The following is a 6809-nucleotide window of genomic DNA, read 5'->3' on the forward strand; positions in this document are numbered from 1 at the left end:
GCTAATGATGTATATATGATGTATGCATGCATGTATGTATGTATGTATGTGACTGTGCAGGTGTGTACACTCATGAGAACACACACAAAAGCTAGGGTGGGACCTTAGGTGTTTCTTCTATCAGTCTCTACTTATTGCCTTGAGACAGTCTCTCACTGAACCAGAAGCTACTGTTTCTGCTAGATTGATTGGCTAGCCAGTGTGCTTTGGGGATCCACTTGCCTCTTATTTCCACCCTCCAATACTAGAGTTACAGGCAAGTGCAGCCATGCCTGGCTTTCTATGTAGGTGCTGGGGATTCGAACTCAGGTACTCTGCATGAGGAGAAATCTCTCTTGCTCACTGACCCATCTCTAGTCCCATGCTGCTATTCTCTACCTGATCTCTTTAAGAGTGAAAAGTCTCTTTATGAATACCTAAAGTCTTTTGATCTTTTTTTTTTTGAACCAGCTGACTCTTGCCTCCTCCTTCTCACATGGAGGCACCCTAGAAGAAAATTATTTGATTTTTAAATCAGGGCACCACTGTTTTCAATCTCACTGAAGAAACTAACGTGATTCCTATCAAAAGGGAGCCTGGCTTATTTATGCTTGGAATATAAAATGTACACTTGTACAGAGACTTGAAAATAAGGTTGGTGTTGGGACTGGAGAGACGGCTCAGGGGTTAAGAGCTCTGACTGCTTTCCCAGAGAACCCAGGTTCTGCTCCCAGCATGCACATGGTGGTTGACAACCATCTGTTACTCCAGTTCCAGAGGATCCAATGTCCTCCTCTGGTCTTGTTGGACACCAGACATGCACGTGATTCACAGACATATATACAGGCCAAGCATTCACACATAAAACTAAGGGTTGGGGCTGGGAATGTAACACGTTGGCAGAGCAGTTGCCAGGTATGGGCAGTGCCTTGGGTTCCATTCCCAGCACACACATGCAAAGACAGCTGAGTTTGTTACAGAATACATCAGAGAAGTGCCTGCCCTTCAGGACTGGTCATTTGCAGGGGGCTATTAGGAAAAGCTCAGCCGTTTGCTTGCTCACAGTCAATAAGGAGTTTTCAGAGCCATATAATGCATCTTCTTATATGTTACCATGGAGACGGTGGCTGGTTCTGTTGGGTACATCGTTTTTTAAATTTTAGATAGTAGTTCAGCTACAATAGGTGTGTGTGTGTGTGTGTGTGTGTGTGTACGTGTGTGTATTTTTCCAATATATGGATAATTTTATTTTTTTCAATTAAAAATGTAGTTATATTATTTTAATTAAAATGATTTATAAAGACAAAACTAATATAACAAAAAAAACCACAACAGCAACAACAAAACCCCTCAATTCCCACTTGTAAAGTTGAAGTCTACAAATTTAATCATAACAATTTTATCCTGAGGCTACAGAAAAATAGATCAATATTAACACACAAAGTTTAATCTAAAATCCTGATGGGAATTCAGACTGGCCTCAAGTAATGTGGAAAAAAGTCAAGAAAAGCTCACTCTCATTTTATTATAGAATGAAATACCTGGGTAGTACATCCCAGCTTTAAACTTTATTTATTTATGTGATGTGTGTGCACAGAGATCAGAGGACAACTTTTGGGAGTTGGTTCTTGTTGTAGAATACTCTTTTAAGATGTGTTAGATTAGTTTATGCTGTGGCATGTTTGTTTAATGATGCAAAGATGTGCTGCCTTCTTTTACGTTGCATTTGTTTAACTCTGTGACGCTATGTTACTTTGCCTGCCTAAAACATCTGATTGGTTTAATAAAAAGCTGAACTGCCAATAGCTGGACAGGAGACAGGAACAGGCGGGGCTGGCAGGTAGAGAGAATCAATAGGAGAGGAGCAAGGGAAGGAGGAGGGAGGACTCTAGAGGCCAGTCACCCAGCCACACAACCAGCCATAGAATAAGAAGTAAAGAAAAGCTATACAGAAATAGAGAAAAGTAAAAGCCCAGATGCAAAAGGTATATGGGTTAATTTAAGAAAAATTGGTTAGAAATAAACCAAGCTAAGACTAGGAACTTAAAGGTAAGAATAAGACTCCATGTATTTATTTGAGAGCTGGGTGGTGGACCCCACAAAGATCAAAGAAAAAAAAACTAGAGGTTCTTGCCTTTCTTCTTCTTTAGGCACAATTTCTCTTGTTTTTTTTTTATTATTTTTTTCACACAATATATTTTGAGCATATTCTTTTTCTTCTCCAAACCTTCCAGATCCTTCCTATCTTCCTACCCACCCAAATGCATGTTCTCTCTCTCAAAAACAAAAATAAACAAAACTCAAGCTAACAATGAATAATACAAAGAAACCCATGAAACAAAATGAAACAAAAACCCCTCCCCAAAAGCATGGACTCTGTTTTGTGTTGGCCAACTGCTCCTAGGTATGGAAGGGGGGTGTCCTGGAATGTATGACACCTAGTGATGCTCCATTGGAGAAAATGGATATATTTTTTTTCCTTTCCTAGTAGATATCAATTGCAAGTAGCTTTTTGGTTAGGGGGTGGGACATTGTGTCCATCCCCTTCTCAGGACTGGGACTTAGGCTTGAACCTATGCAGGTGTGTGCATGCTGTCTCAGTTTTGTTGTGTCTAGAAGACACTGTTCCTTGGTATCATTCACCACCTCTGTCTCTGACAGTGTTCCTGCCTCCCCTTCCACACAGATCCTGAGTAGGGACTGGGGAACTTTGATGGAGACATCCCATTAAGAACTGAGTGCTCCCAAGTCTCTCATTCTCTGCACACTGTTCAGTTGTGTTCATTTCCACACGCTTCAAGAAGAAGCTTCCCTTATGAGAGCTGAGTAAGGCACTGATCTAAGAACGTAGCAATATGTCCTTAGGAGTCATTCTTTGTTATGTTCTTCTAGCAGAATCATAGACGTAAAGCAGCCAGTGGTATTAACTTATTAACTGTTGAACCATCACTCTAAACTCCATCGCTCTTGTTTTGGCTCTGATGTGTGCTCCAGACTAGCTGGCCTGTGAGCTTCCAGCAGACTGTCTTACCTCTGTCTCCCATTTCACTTCCCAGGAAGTGCTGGGATCACAGATGACGTCACTGTATCTGGCTTTTTACGCGGGTTCTAGAGATTAAACTCAGCTCATCAGGCTTGTGAAGCAAGTGCTTGTATTCGTTGAGTTGAACCACCTCCCTGGCTCCACATCCCAGTTTAATCACCACCAGTAAAATCATAAGAAATGATGTAGTAATCAGGTATGGAAGTGCACACCTTTAATTCCAGCACTCAGGAGGCAGAGGCAGAGGCAGGTGGTCTGCTCTGAGTTTGAGGCCAGCCTGGTCTACAGAATGAGTTCCAGGACAGTCAGTGCAGTTACACAGAAAAAACAAAATAAAACAAAGCAAAACAAACAAACAAAAAAGAAAAGAAATGATGTAATTAAAAATATTCTAGCAATCTCAAATGCACATGCTTGAATACACACCCATTCCCACACACACTATAAGCAAAGGCATTTTCTATGTCATCAGAGCCCAAAACACTGTCTTCCAGTAGTAGTTACTGAAGTTCACACTGAATGAATAATTAGAATGCAAAAGGCATGCAAAATTAGCAATAAAGGAGAAATTAGCATTCTCAAACAGGAGCATACCCTTCACGAGTGTTTTGTATTATGAGAACACACACAATATTAATTCAATATAATAAGATACTTGACATAATAAGTTAAGACAAGACAATGGTTAAAAGGGGCATTGTAGAGATGAAGAAAATTAACCCTATTAGTTATGCAACAAATCATATAGTTAGACACTGATACACTTGGCTAGAAGCCAAGTTTTAGTGGAGTGTCTTGAGATAATTATACTTGTGCAAAGAAAAGAGAAAAAAGTAATGAACTAGAGAGATGATGGATAGTGAAGAAAATTCTTTGATGGTCTTAAAGTAAAGACTCTAAAAGGTGGAGTAAAAAATATTTAGCAATATCATACACAAAAGTTGCCCAGAAATAAAAGAATCAGGCTGAAGGGGCATAACATATATTGTAAAAAAACGATTAAGAGCCTGGTGGTGGTGGCACACATCTTTAATCCCAGCACTTGGGAAGCAGAGGCAGGTGGATCTCTGTGAGTTTGAGGCCAGCCTGGTCTACAAGAACTAGTGCCAGGACAGGCTCCAAAGCTATAGTGAAACCTTGTCTCGAAAAACCAAAAAAAAAAAAAAAAAAAGATTAAGAATGATGTCAAATGATGTCTTATAAAACAAAAAACAAACAAGAAAGATGACAAAGGTGCTGGTGGTGTGGCCGAGTCCACATTTGCTGCTCTGCAGTGCTCTCTCTTGCTCTCTCACCTCCCTGGCTGTTACAGCCTTTGCATCCATGCTTCTGCATTGCTCTTGAGCCTTCGTTAGCTTGATATAGATGTCCCAGTGAGCGGTCTTATTCTCAGTGCTTTGATTGGTCATGAGTCTCTGCATAACTTTTGCCCCTTGCAGAAAGAAGCATCCCTGGCCAAGGAGCGCTAATTCACGGTGATAAACATAGAAGATGGTTTGGCAACATGTCCATTTAGCAAAACAATAGTAATAGGTGCCCCCCTAGGGCCTATGACTTCCTAAGCCTTGGGCTTTAGACCAAATTTATGGTACCAGTCTTGAGTGGAGCAGGTCTCAAATCCAATCACAAAGCCACTGGTTACCCCCATAATGTTTGTGATACTGTTATAACAGTAGGTAGAATGCCTGTCAGGTCAGTATGTTAGCATACAAGCTTCTCCCTCCCTCCCTCTCTCCCTCTCTTCCTCCCTTTCTTAGGCACCAGTCCATTGACAGACATTGGAGTTGTCAACCCTAGACAATTTATGGAATGTTTTAAGTACATGAAAGAAATCTAAGGATTATTATGCCACAGTTATGGAATATGTGACCCCAGAACAGATTGTTGCTATAGCAACTCATATTAGAACACAAAATCATCTGTTTTTGTGTTGAGGAAGAGTTTTCGCTGTTAGTGGTGAATGCAGAGGGAAACCTCTTGGAAAATTATTACCAGCTCTTACTTTGCTGAACAAGGAACAGAACTATTATAAGATCACCCCTGAATGTCTACCGCAAAATGTGGGTTTCTATAAAAAGCTTGCATATACAGTTTCTGAAGAAAATTACATGTGTTTGGGGTTCCAACAGTAAAACCCTTTTAGAAAGGGAGTCATCAGGGAGCTTCTGCTACAAGGATGTGCTCTTTCTAGAGTGAATACAATGGTTTGTGCTGGAACTCAGTGACCTGCATAAGGATTGGACTAGGGAAAAAAACCCACTCCCAACACTATAGCACTACAAGCTAGTGATATTAGAATATTATTTTTGGTCATGGGACATGCTGTAAGTTTAGATTTCAAACAGAAAGCCTCCTGCATCCCTCCCTTCCTTTCTTCCTTCCTTTCTGTGGCGCGGGGAGCTGAACCTGAGGCTCTATCATCGTGCAACTATGCCCCTAGCAGAGATGCCCTTTGTTCATCCGTCTTCCACTCAGGGCACAGACAGAGGTAGAGAAAACAATGAGCAAATGTGCTCTCAGGCTATTCCTGGGTGGTGAGGTTTATTTGTTTATTTATTTTGCATGTGGGTGTGGGTGTGTTCACCTGTGCACCCGCTTGTGGTGGCCAGGGGTTGACGATGGGTGTCTTTTGATATTACTCTTTCTTTACTTTAGCTGTCTCCCAGGGAGTTTTCTCCCTCGGGTGGGTGCTAAGTAATGTCCACCTACCCCCTCATAAGGTTCCAAAGATAAACCAAAGTTCACCCTAGGGAACCAATGACTTTGTTGGGTTTACTATAGAGTATGAGTAAGGGGTCACTGGCAGGAGTGTGGGCTCTACTCAGAGGACAGTTCTGTGTGAACCACAGGGTCTCCTACAGAGCCTGGAGTTTGCTGATTGGGTACGGTGGTTGGCTCGCAAGCCTCTGGAATCGGCCCGTCTCCTCCTCCCCGGCACTGGGTTTGCAGATGGTGGTGCAGTGTTGGACTCTGATGTGGGTGCTGGGGATCCAAGCCTAGGTCGTCTCGCTTGTCCTTTGCCCACTGAGCCCCTGAGTCTTTCTTACTAAATTTTCGACATAACAAGATTTCTATAATGAGAAAGGCTTTTGGAAACATTTTTATTTCGAAATCATTTCAGACTTTCAGAAATTCTCCAAGAATAGTTCAGAGAAACCTCATGCTGCTTTTATGGGGATTTTCTTAAATGGGAATATTTAACCACGTTTGCACTCTCGTTCTTTGTGTTTTCCTTTTTCTTCCCCCTGGAGTCATTGAGACACAGATCGCACTTTCAATGTTCCTTCCATCCCAACTGCCTCAGGTGCATTTTCTAAAAGCAAAGATGCAGGTGGAGACTAAATCTCACGGGGTGTTAATATCCCTAGTTAGTATCCCTAGATGAGAGACAGTGGGGGTACCGCTAACTACCTCTAGGCTTATGTGGCTGACAGCAAAGTCTCATTTCCAGAAATGGCAAAGATGGAGCTGTCCTAGGGCCACTGGGCACCATAATGACCATGTGATCCCCAGTCAGCCAGTGGTGAAGTTGCAGGGAAGGATGGTGGAATAAACACCCTGACATCACTCTCCTCTTCTGGCTCCTGCTGATACAAATACACACATTTACACAGAGTGAAGACAGGGACAATCTTCCTCAAAGGAGAAAGCCCCTCCCTCTGAAGAATGTGATAGAAATGATCAACTAGAAAGCCAACCTGTGTTAACTGTGATGGTAAAACTTGGTTCGGAGCCGGGCGGTGGTGGCGCAAGCCGGGCGGTGGTCTTGCAAGCCGGGCGGTGGTGG

This window comes from Microtus ochrogaster, unplaced genomic scaffold, assembly GCF_000317375.1.
Source record: "Microtus ochrogaster isolate Prairie Vole_2 unplaced genomic scaffold, MicOch1.0 UNK33, whole genome shotgun sequence".
Classification (NCBI taxonomy): domain Eukaryota; kingdom Metazoa; phylum Chordata; class Mammalia; order Rodentia; family Cricetidae; genus Microtus; species Microtus ochrogaster.